The sequence below is a fragment of the Pteropus vampyrus genome, unplaced genomic scaffold (assembly GCF_000151845.1).
Source record: "Pteropus vampyrus isolate Shadow unplaced genomic scaffold, Pvam_2.0 Scaffold233, whole genome shotgun sequence".
NCBI lineage: Eukaryota > Metazoa > Chordata > Mammalia > Chiroptera > Pteropodidae > Pteropus > Pteropus vampyrus.
Window position 1 is genome coordinate 1138108 of NW_011889014.1, and position 12595 is coordinate 1150702.

At 38.8% G+C, this 12595-nt stretch overlaps 1 long non-coding RNA gene across 1 annotated transcript in view; it reads right to left on the reverse strand.

Moving 5' to 3' along the window:
• Positions 1 to 1477: 1477 nt before the first annotated feature.
• Positions 1478 to 12595, reverse strand: part of LOC111728854 — a 23333-nt gene continuing 12215 nt past the window's right edge. The window contains exons 2-3 of the long non-coding RNA XR_002775977.1: positions 10748 to 10888; positions 1478 to 1816 (exon numbers count right to left, since the gene is read on the reverse strand). This is a non-coding gene — a long non-coding RNA (uncharacterized LOC111728854). The remainder of the gene's footprint in view (positions 1817 to 10747; positions 10889 to 12595) is intronic.

The window sequence follows — 12595 nt, forward strand, 5'->3', positions numbered from 1 at the left end:
CTCAGAGCACACAGCAAAAGGCACATTGGCATCTTACCTGCATCAACGGAGCAGGTGTTTAGTTTTGCTTAAGACGCTTTGCAATTATTTTTGAACTGTATGGGTGAGGGGACCCTTAGGGAAAGAGCGCTGCCCATCGCTCTGCAGATGGGGAGCTTGAGAAATAGGGAGGTGAACGCGCTCACCCAAGGTCACGTGGCTGCTGAGCGTCAGGGCTCCTGTCAACCAATCAGGGCCTCTTCCAACAACATCACATGGTCTCTCAGCAAAGATTTATAAAAGGCTGGACAACAATAAAATCAGCTTACACAACACTTCTCCCTAATGCAAATTAAGAAACTGATTTGAGGAACAGAAACTTGAAGAGAAAGTTAGTTGAACACTTAAAATAGAAGAAAATGGTCTCTCGTGTGACTGAGAGGATTATTTTTATTCTGAATAATTGCGAGGCTGCCTGTGAAGTCTTATACTCAAACTTAGAACTTTCAAAGTGCAATGTAAGCTTCTCCAGTATACCGTCCAATAACTGATATTTGCAGAGCTCAGTAGTTTGCAAAACACCGTAATCTTCCTCCTCCTCCTCTTGTTTGATCTTCACAGCAATCCTGAGAGGAGCTAAAAATCGGTATTATCATTATCCCCATTCTACAAAGGTGGAGCTTAAAGCTAAGAGAAATTAAATGACTTCCAAAAATCATGCAACTGATTTGACTTGTCCCCTCAGACTGCTGAATTCTGTTTATTTTTAGTATAAGTGATAGTAGAAGTGAACCCAATCATGAAGTTAGGAAGATGTAGATTTGCGTTTGACCGCTACATACCACAGAGAGCCTCAGTTGACTCATCTGTAAAACAGGAAAACAACTGCATGGCCGCTGTTGTGAGGATTAAATGAGGGCCTGTATCCAGCTCACCCAGCTCAGTGCCCGACACAACAGAAGTCTTCGTTATTATTCATATATACAGCTCTTGTTCTCAACCTCATTTTGCAGCTTTCTAGCTACTTATTGCACGACACATGACTTAGAGAAACGGAGGGGAGATTTCTTTATCAAGGGTCTCACTCCCTTATTCAATGGCTTGGTTTCTTGTTGAAAAAGATGTTGGCCTGGTTTAAACAGAGATTCACTTACCAAAAGAATCTGTCAATAAAGTCAGCAGAAAGTTAATGTGAAAGAGATGATGGCCAGCACTTCATTCATTCATACATAAATATTTATGAAGTGTCCACCATAAGCTGAGCTTTAGGCAGACCATGGTGAACTACACAGAGAGGTCCTAGGCCTTAGGGAACTTACAGAAAAGACAAACATCAAGCAAGTCATTTACATCACCAACATGACCGTTAGTCTCTTTAGCTACTAGAACAAAATACCATAGACTGGATGGCTTATAGACAACAGAAATTTATTTCTCATACTTCTAGAGGCTGGAAGGTCCAAGGTCAAGGTGCTGGTAGATTTGGTGTCTGGTGAGAACCCGATTCCTGGTTCATAGATGTCCGTCTCCCTGCTGTGTCTTCACTTGGTGGAAGGGGTGAGGGAACTCTCTGGGGACTCTTCGATAAGGGCACTATTCCATGACCTAACCCCCGCTCCTAAAGGCCCACTCTTAATACCACCACCTGGAGGGTTAGGATTTCAATATATGAATGTTAGGGAGACACAATCATTTAGACCAAAGCAATGATTTAGACACATCTGGTTCCCTGGCCGTTGGAGGGTTACGAATTTATAATAAAGAAACAGAAACTCCTTTCTTCCCTCTGCTTCCTCCACTTCTCTGAAACTCATCTCCAATTAAGTGAGCATCCAATCTAAGCAGAGAAAAAATAAAGTCCTTAGTGATTTCTGTCACTGCTGCTCACATTCTATTGCTGAGAACTAATCACATGACTACCTGTATGTGAGGAGGGTTGGAAAAATAATACTTGGAGAGTTGGAAAAATAGTATTTGACTAGGGAGTCACTTTCCACACTAAGGATGGGAGGATCATGAAATTTTGGTGGTTAACTGGCCACCTCTGCCGAAGCCAGAAAGAAGGCCAAACATGTTAGTAATCATAACACTTAAGGAAAATAACACAAGGATATTAAACATAAAGATGCAGAAAGAGGTCGAAAAAAGCATTCCAGGTACACATTAACAGTATTTCTTCACAAATAAAATGCAAAATGAACAGCGCTGTAAGGAATATATCATAATTATAAAATCACCACCTACCAAATATGTCCTAAACCTTTATGTACCTAAAACCTTAGTCTCAAAATACATGGAGCAGACCTGATAGAAATGCAAAGAGATACTGACAAGTTCTCATAACAGTTGACTTTAAACAGATTTCTCAGAAATTGGCTGATGAAATATTACAAAACTGAATAAGCTACAAGAAATCCTGACATAAAATGAACATTTCTAATCTAACAGATATATGAAGAGAAATAGCTTTTTACCCAACGCAAAGTACACATTCTTTTTAAACTCTCCAGAGACATTCTTCAAATGTATTAGGGCACAGGAAATCCCAAGAAATCTCCAAAAGGAAAATTCTGGCAGTACATCTCCATGTACCATAATGGAATAAAGTTAGAAAATAATAACAGAACGATAACCAACCAAAATCTATCCTCTTGGATATTTCACAGCACCCTGCTAGATAAGTCAGAGATTTGAAAGGAAATAAAACCAGAAACTACAAATTGTTTAGAATCATAATAAAATCAGTATATACATATCAAAGCCCATGGGCTACGCTAAGGCAGCATTCACAGAAAAAAATATATATCTATAGCCTTAAATGCATATGGTAGAAGATCAGAAAGGTTGAAAATAAATGAATCAGCCAAGTATTCAGCTCAAGAAGCTGAGGAGGAGATGGGTAGTGGGAGAGAGAGAAAATAAATCTAAAGAAAGTTGAATAAAAAAATTAAGGAAGATAAAAGTAGAAATTAATAAAAACAGAAAACACAAAGACAATAGAATTGGTTCATGAAACTAGTTCTTTGAATAAACTAATGGAAAGACAAAACTTTGGCATACTTGTCAAAAGAAAGAAAAAGACAAAAATCATAAGACAAAAATTATAAAAATGTTTACCTTTATGGCAAGCATTTTGAAAATTACTAGACAAAGTGACTAATTTCCTAGGAAAATATTCATTATAAAGATCAATTCAAGGAAAAGTTGGAAACTCGAATAGAACCTTAGACATAAAAGAAATTGAAGAAATATTCAAAAGTCTACCTCTAAATAGGCATAACGTCCAGAGGGCTTTTCAGGAAGATCCTACCAGACCTTTAGAGAAGAGATAAATTTATATAAACCGTCTCAGAGTCTAGGAAAAGACAGGAAGTCTATTCAACCCATTTTACAGGTTCAGTATAACCTGATACCTGATATCTACATCTCTATCTATCTACCTATACACATATATGTATAAATGGCATGTGTGTGTGCGTCATTTAAAAGCAAATACAAAATTCCATATCCAGCAGTATGTTAAAGGAATACAAAAGAGTCATTCTGGGAATATAAGTATAATTCATTATTAAGAATCTATTCAAGAGATGAAAGAAAAAAGCCATGTGATGGTATTGACAGATGTTTTAGAGACATTTGCTAAAACTGAACACCCATTCATGATAGCAAGCTGGGAAAGAACTGTCTTTTGACAGTTCTTTTGACTTGATAAAGTGTAGAAGTAACCTAAGCAAGCACCGTTTTCTGGGCCAAATATCATAAATTCCTCCCATAAAAATTAGCGTTAAGATTCCTATTCAACATTGTATGGCAGGTACTAGATAATATATTAAGATCAAGAAAAGCTAATACTATTCATTGACAAGTCTTTTGGGGGGGAGGGAGGTTAATGGAAACAATCCTATGTATCCATTTGCACTTCTCAGTTTACAAAAAAATTTCATAAGCACTATCTCCTGTGACCCTCACAATGACTAGGTGGGGTGAGGACAAGTATTGTAGTTCCAAATTTGAGAATGAGAGACCTGAGGGTCATAGAATTTTCAGATTTTCCTAAAGACACCTAGCTAGTAAGCAATGATGGAAAAATAAACCCGAAGTTTTCTTACACTTAATCAAATTGACTTAAAAGCCAGGTAGCCTCATTTAAAACACAGTACTCCTCATTGCTACCAGTGACTGACAGTGGCCAGGCTACCGTCTCTCTCTGAATAAATTAAATCAGAGCCCCCAGGAGTTAGCTGGGGTGAGGATGGGAGGGACACTGCACAGTGAATAAGACAGAAGGAAGAGAGAGAGCACAGAAGACAAACGTTCTTGGTGCTATGGCATTTATCCATCACTCAAGTTGTGCCTGCGATGTGCCAGGTACTCTTCTAAGCACCTGTCCCTGTCGACTCATTTAATCGTCATAAAAAACTCTCATGAGGTTGGTACTATTAATATTACTTCCGTTTACAGATGACAAAGCTGAGTAATACACTCCAATTTATAGGTTCAGTAAAGGTAGTGCCAGGATTTGAACCTAGGCAGTCTGGCTCCAGAGTCTTTACTCATAGCTAATACATTATATTGCCTTTTAGGTAATATTCCTTGTTCTGGGGGTGAGGGTAGAAACCAACCTGCCACATGGGTGTTTTAGATATAAAAACGGTATCACTAAAAGAAAAAAGCCTCAATTTGTGCTCGATTTTTTTTTAAACATTATATGAAGTCAGGAGAAGGGAAAATGTTCTAGCACACACACAATTGTTTAGAAACATTTGCTTTTATTAAGTATCTGTTGTGCTGCTTCCTAAAATTAGACAACCCACAGAAAAAAAGGAAGTAGTGTTCTCGGCTTGTTTCTTTCAGTCTGTAGACGTGAACGCTAAGAGTCTTACTCATTAGAACCATAAAAGAAAGTCAGAAAAGACCGTGATTGCCCAGTTAAGGGCCTAAACAGGGACGACAGCTGACCCTTGAACAACACATGTTTAAACTGAGCTGGTCCACTTACACGTGGATTTTTATTCAATAAATACTGTAAATGCATGTTCTCTTCCTTCTAATTTTCTTAACATTTTCTTTTCTCTAGCTTACTTTATTGTAAGAATGCAGTCTATAATACACATAACATACAGCATATGTGTTAATTGACAGTTCATGTTAATGGTAAGGCTTCTGGTCAATAGCAGGCTACTAGTGGTTAAGTGTTTGAAGAGTCAAAAGTTCATGGATTTTTGACTGCATGAGGGTTAGAATCCCTAACTCTCGCATTGTTCAAGGGTTGACTGTATGAAAAGTGTTATTTTAAAGAATTACTGTGTAATTAAAATTCACTGCTCCAAACGTCTTCTATCTGCACCTATTTCTTACGTCAGAAGTCCTCGATCACCTTCTCATCCTCTGAACCTGCTTCTAGACCTCGCTGCATCTCTCGGAGGAAGCCTATTAGCACCGCGGTTTAGTTTAACTTTTCTCTAAGCATATAACTCACGAGGATAGCTAGATAATAAGTATGTTCATGTGGACCTGCTGGAGATTACCCAACGGAATTACTGTACTTTGCACAACATGTTCCTTCATCCTGGAGTATCTTTCCCAAAGAAGCAACATCCTAAGCCTTTTTAAAGACCTAGTTCACCTCTTCCAGGGAGCCTTCCATGATGACACCATCACATGTGCTCCAGTAAAACTCATAGAACTCACCGGAGCATTAGCTCCCTTAGCACATTGCCATTTTTTTTAACTTGCCAGACTCTCACCTGGAATTGGAAACTCCGTGAGGGCAGGGACTCTGCCCTACTTTGATCTGTTTTCTCTGTCTTGGGATTCATAAATAAATTAGTATTTCAAGTTTAACAATTTGTAATGAAAATTGTAGATCATTGTTTTCAAAGGTATTAAAAATATAGTCTTTCTATAAATAGGCTTTAAAGTTTTAAATTTCCATAAATATTAAACTTTAGATAGCCTTGCCTTAAAAACAATTTATAATGTTTCTAATGAAGACAATATAAATAATGTTTATAAGGAAATAATAAGAGTGGGCCTCTATCACCAGCAATATATTTGGACACTCCTTTAGGAGTCTGGCATCAAAAGCCCACAAACGATGTCAATAAATCAGAATGCAAACAGGGATTAGCACAGCTACTGTCCTTTAGGTAATAATATTTCTTTAACAAATGACTAGGGGAAAAACATCAAAGAAAATAGGTTAAAAAAAATCTTTGGATTTATAGTTTGCATAGAGGGCAGAAGGAAAAAAGAGAGAGTTATGAATGGTTCTGATAAATGGATGAAGGAAAGATCAGGTATTAAATCTTGCCCAGGCTGGGATGGCAATAATGTCACTTTGTGAAAGAAGTCAATGAAAACATCATAGATAATAAGTACAAAATCTGTCCATCTGAATCGTAACATACATTAAAATTTTAGAAGCGATGTCATTGCATTGTAGAATGATAGGAATTATGTCTGGGGAGACAGATTCATAGAGTAAGAGGCATTGCAGAAGAATACTAGGATAATTTTAAGAAGCTTTAAAGACAAATTGCCAAAAATCATCTGTGAAAAGCAATTTTACTAAAAGAACTAGATGCAAGCTAACTCTCACGCAGCTACTGTCTACTAGATCATTTCAAAACATAAAACATTAGAACATTAAAAATATACAATGGTATGACCACATGCCAGACACTTAAACAGGCCTGTTTTTGCAGGAGACACGTATCCTGTGTCCTGAATGATTTTCCCAGGGGGGAAATCATGATGGATTTGACCTAATCCCTCCCAATTCTTCTCCTTGAATCTCTTATAAGCACAAATTTAGATGACAAATATCCAAGATTAAGGGAGTGACATGCAATAAAGAAAGAGTGGAAAACTGACTGGTATAATCCAGAAGCAAACTTGGGAACTGCTCTGTTCCAGGAAGTATCTGTGAGGTGGCGGGTGGGGACGGCACAAGACCAAGGCCCCTACTCCGGCTTTGATCTCGTCTCAGGGGGAGATGAATCACTCCTTTGATCTAAAGGAAGAGCCTCTGATCATAAGACATGTTTGAGTTGGGAATGAGCCTCTGCAAACACAGAAGAGCCAAATTCACAAGCATCTTGGCAGGCATGAGCTAGGCAATGACAATCTGCACTTGATGTAATAATAACAGAATAACAACAACAACAACAACAACAACAACAACAACAACAACCCCTTATCTGTGATAGAGGAAAGGTGGGTATACAGTTTTATAGGAATCATCTATATTTTTAATCCCATAGGAACAAGTAGGAAATATTAATATTTTTAGAATTTAAAAAGTGTAAGATTTTCTCTCTTGAAGACCGCAAAGCTCTAATTATGTCTCTAAAATATATGTATCTAAGACAGAGGTCAACAAATGTTTTGTGTAGTAAATAATAATAAATATAATAAAAAATAAAGATAATAAAGATAATAAATAATTTTAGGCTTTGTAGGCCATACGTACTCTCCTGTAACTGTACAATCCTGCCTTTGTAACATGAAAGCAGCCATAAATGATATGCAAATGAGTGGGCCCGGCTGTGTTCCAATAAAATTTTATTTATGAAAACAGGTGGTGGACCAGATTTGGGTCATAGTTTGCCGACTCCTGATCTAAAACAAAAAAAATAACAAATAATGCACTTTCATATAAAACATCCCTTCATGCATAGTAGGTAAAAAAAAAAAAAAAATCCTAGGTCAAAATGACACCAGTATTCAGGAGAAATACTTGAAAGTGAGAATTAAGCATGGTGATGGTAGTAACAGGGGGAAGAAAAAGAACATTTACTCATTATTTAACAAACACTTTTATAGTGCTCACTAAGTTCCAAGATCTAGTCCAAACACTTTATAAATATTAGTTCACTTAATTCCCAAAATAAGCCTATCAAAAATCACTATTATTATCCCCATCTTACAGACAAAGAAACTAAGGCATGAAAAGACTAAGTCATTTGCCTAAGGTCGCAAAGCCAGCAAGCAGGAGAAGACAAGAATGTCAAATTAGGAGAAGCTCTCATAGAAATGTTATCAGAAGACAAGATTAAAATTCTCCTTCCACCACTAACTAGCCAGACAAACTTCACCAAGAACCGGTTTTCTCCTCGGAAATTTGTGATCCTAACACTGCCCTCCCTCTCGACTGTGCAGAGATCCTGCATCTCTCAAATGTCATGCATTTGGAAGCGTTTCATTACTTCCGTTTACTTTGACAAAATGTTGGTTATATTGAGTGTTCAGTTATCTAACAAAAATATACATATATAGAATATCAATTATGACGCACTGGGATGCAAATATACACACCAACAGATTTGTTATTTTCTTCAAATATGAAAATCAGCAACCAAAATAGGAAATTAAGTATTTATACTAGAACTAAAATTTATGAATGATCAGTGCGACCATGTCAGCCCTTCAGAATTCAGATAAACATAAGACCTGCCTTTTCACTGCCCTGGGTGCTATAATGATTTTTCATATATGAATTATTTTGATAATAATGACAATTGTTTTGCGACTAGAAATCTAAGATTCAGAAAAGCGAATTCACCTGCTTAAAGTCACAGCACAAACCAGTACCCTAGACTCTTTCCATGACCTCACAATAATACAGCAGGTCAGTGGGAGTCATAAGCAGGTTAATTATTTAACTTGTATAAGTGTTTGCTAAATGCTTAATAGCACCTCATTTATTTATATTACTTGGAATTGATCTGTCCACACACTTAATACTTTTGGTAACTAAAGCGTATCTCTTTCATTACAAAAACTATGCATTTCAATCATTCTTTAATTCAATCAATATTTATTTCTTTTCATATCACTATTTACATGTGTTGCCATCTTAGTCAAGATTCCAGCCACTTCTATCTTGCAGGACAGTAGTGATTATTATAAAGGAATACCAATTCTGAAGGATGTCATTAGGAGCTATAAATCCAGAAGATTCTATATTGAATCAATAAGGATATTTTCAATCACTAATAACAGAAAACCCAACTCAAACTGTCTTAAACAATAAGAAAATGTATTGGCTTTCATAACCCCGAGTCCAGAGGTAGAACAGGCTTCAGGGTTGGTTTAATCCAGCAGATCCAGTTCAGTTTCTCTAGGATTCTCTTGGTTCTGCTCACCGTCCTATGGCAGCTTTATCCTCAGGTTGGTATCAAATAGTTGCAAGTATCTCACATAGAAAATACTATCGTCTTTCTTTCTATAGCTGTCTGGAACATGAGAAACTTTTCCCCAGAATCTCCCAGAACATGTCATCTTGCATTCATTAAACCAAAATGTGTCAGATACCTATTCCTAAACCAGCCTTCGAGGTCAGAGGAATGCCCTGTGCTAACTGGCTTAGGTCTGAGTTTCTGGACAAATCACCAGCAAGTGGGATCATATTATTAAACTTGGCTTGGATAAAGCGTGAGCTACCTTCAGAGATGGGATTAATCCTCTCATCCTTGTAGCTATTAAATAATAGAGGATGCAATGGATCAGGGAAAAGGTTTGTCATTGTTTTTGGCTGAGCAACCTCTGAACCTCCGTCTTATGTTTAGAATAGAAATCTAGATTTATTTCCCCCAATTATAAATCCTAGTGGAAAACAGACTCAACCTCCTATGATCAAGACTGAAAAACAGATTTGCAAACTTCTCAGCTAGGGTGTTGGCCTTGACTTGACAAACTAAACACCCCCACCCCAAAACCACCCCCAGGTAGTGAATCAGGAGCAAGCGACCCAAAGAAGCAAGGCCAGAATAGAATCAGAACGGTCTGCCTGGCAGGGAACTTTCACTGTGGCGAATTGACGTTGGAATTTCTAGGACCAAAATCATAAGGAGCCCATTCATGTCTGATAAACAGAGGCATGATCTGAGCCACTTCAGTAGAGATTTTCAAATACTAGACTCCAGTTATTTCGCAGACCCAAAGCCTCTTGAATGGAGGAAAGGCTAGCAATTCTTATTGAGGAACACTGCAATACGATCACAAATATATATTGTAAATCCTCATTCTGACCTTCCTGTAAAACAGATACCATCATTAATCAGGATAAATGTGCACTAAAGAAAAGGACATACCATACCTACATCTTTGGAGGATTACTGGAAACCAGTTCTATGACTAATGCTAATTCCTGTGGACCCAGAATGTCACCATTGCTTACCAGTCAGAGAGATTTGTGGGGAGTAAGGTAATAAATTGTGTTTCAACTTAAGTTAGTCTTTACTAGGCTTAAGCCTCCAAATCTGTATTGATTTCCTGAAGATTTAAGTGGAAAAGATACACACAAGGAACAGCAAATTCCCATGTTGATTCTCTATGAAGTAAGGGCCATTATGATAGAAATACCCAAATGTAAACTCATGGAGCTCTCCACATACAAAACGGCAACTCATAACAGATACCACATCTCTGGGAGAATTTCAGGGATTAAAAGACCGAAAAAGATCCAGAGATGATGACTGCTATCACATTCCCATTTAACTCTCTAGTCTGGCCAGTGAAGAAAACCAGATGGGTCTTGGGAAATGACAATCGATGATCATAAACTTAATCTATTACATGTGCTGTTCCAGCTGGCTTCATTTGACAAGAACAAATGCAAAGAGACCCTAGCACTTGGTCTGTGTCCGCAGATTTGCCAAAGGCAAGTTTTCTCTATCTCAACACACAAAGAATGCCAGAGCAGGATTTTGTTTGTGCGTGTGTTTCACCTGGCAAGGACAACAATACACCTTTACTGTCTTACCTTGGTATTATGCTACCTCTCCGGTTCTGTGCCACAGTTTGATCTGCAGGAACTTTGATGGTCTCCCAGGAAACTCAATGGTCTCTCAGGACATCAAGCTGATAGAATCCAGGTTGCTGAAGTAGCAGACATCCAGGAGGCCTGAGTATGACAAGTCACATCAAAGGATGGAAGATAAGTCTCACAAAGCAGTGAATTAGGGGCAGAGTTAGGGGAACGTGTCCAACGATCCAGGGCATGTAGAGCTCTCTTTCCAAAATGAAGTGTAAGTCGATACACCTTGCATGCCCTCTCACTAGGAATCAGGTGCAAGTTTGTGGGCCTATATAGGATTTTAGACCTGTATAATATACGTTTGGGTTTGTCATATGACTCCACAGGTGATTCAACTGACTCTCAGCTTTGAGAATGAGAACGTCCAGAGATGGTCCAGGCTGTGCAAACAACTCTGCCACTTAGTGCTTATGATCCAGCTGGTCCAATGAGGCCTTCGGTGTCTCTGGCCAACTGGGAAAAATAGAGTCTGTGGCCGGCCTTGATAGGAGAACCAAAATAAACAACCCTGTGGTTCTAGGGAAAGTCAAGACCTCTCAGCAAATAACAAACCTTTAGAGAGTGCTCTGCTGAGGCAGCACGACAGAGCGAGTGAGAACTTGGTCTGATTCCAGGATGCCTAAGTTTGAATCTCATCTCTGCCACGTACTCGTTGTAAGGCTGTGCACCATAGCTTATTTCTCTTTTGCTTGGGTTCCCCATCTGTAAAGCTGGGTCAATAGTAGAGACTTGATGGGAGAATTAAATGTTCTAACACATGAAAACTGCTTGGCATGGTTCTAGCACCTGAGTGCGCTAAATAAATATTAGTTATTGTATTAAGTATGTTGAATGAATGGGAATCATGCCATAAACAAAACCTTCGTTCAGTGTGTTTCTCCTCACCCTTTAAGCTCTCTTCGGTGGAGGTAGTCTTCTCATGAGCCTGGATGAAACTCTAGCAGGTCCCATAGCTTGTCTCCTCATTTCCAGGAACAATGAATGGGTCACATTAAGTCGCAAACGGTTTCAATTTAGTAATTAGAATGTCTAAACACCAAACTTGATGGTGTTAAAAATTCTCCCTTCCTTGACTTTTCTGCTGGGAGCTTGAGGGAGGAAGACTGGTGGTCCTCTGTCCCTCCTCTCCCCCTGCTCACACCCACCCCAACTTGCCAGTTATTGATACAGTCACATCAGGGTGAAGCAGGAGTGAGGGAGGGGCAGGGGAAGGGTCAAGGACAGCTCTTACTTGGCTGGTGGCTTCATGCTGAGTTTCAGGGCTGGCAGATTGTTAGAGCTGGCTCTCTCTCATGGACACTTTGGTGGGCTCTTCAGAGGATCTTTAGTGATTCCTTTTCTCCCCTTCTTTTGACCACAAAGGATACAGCTATTCTGTGTAGTCTCTTGCAATCCCTTCTTTAATCCTTGGACATACAATCCTTGGTCAACTCCAGCCTCTATCTGCTGAGGCCTCCAGATGGCCAGTCCGATAAGACCCAAAATGAACTATATTACTGCTCTGTCTCCCACTCAATCCTAAGTGGACCTCAGGAAATTCTCAAAGTCACGTCCCCTATTTACCCTGGATCCCAACGTCACAGCACTGGTTATGTCACCAGAGCAGGTATTCAGCCCTTTGTTCACCCTCTGGATTTCTTTGGAGGAGTCAGACCCCAACTGGTGGGCTGCCTTCGGTGCCTTAAATATGGTTTAGACATCGGTCCTCTGCCTCCACCTGCAGAAAACATATTTCTATAGATTTTCGGTGACCCCTGAAGTCTTCCTCATGAAGCACAAGGTTAAAATAGAGGT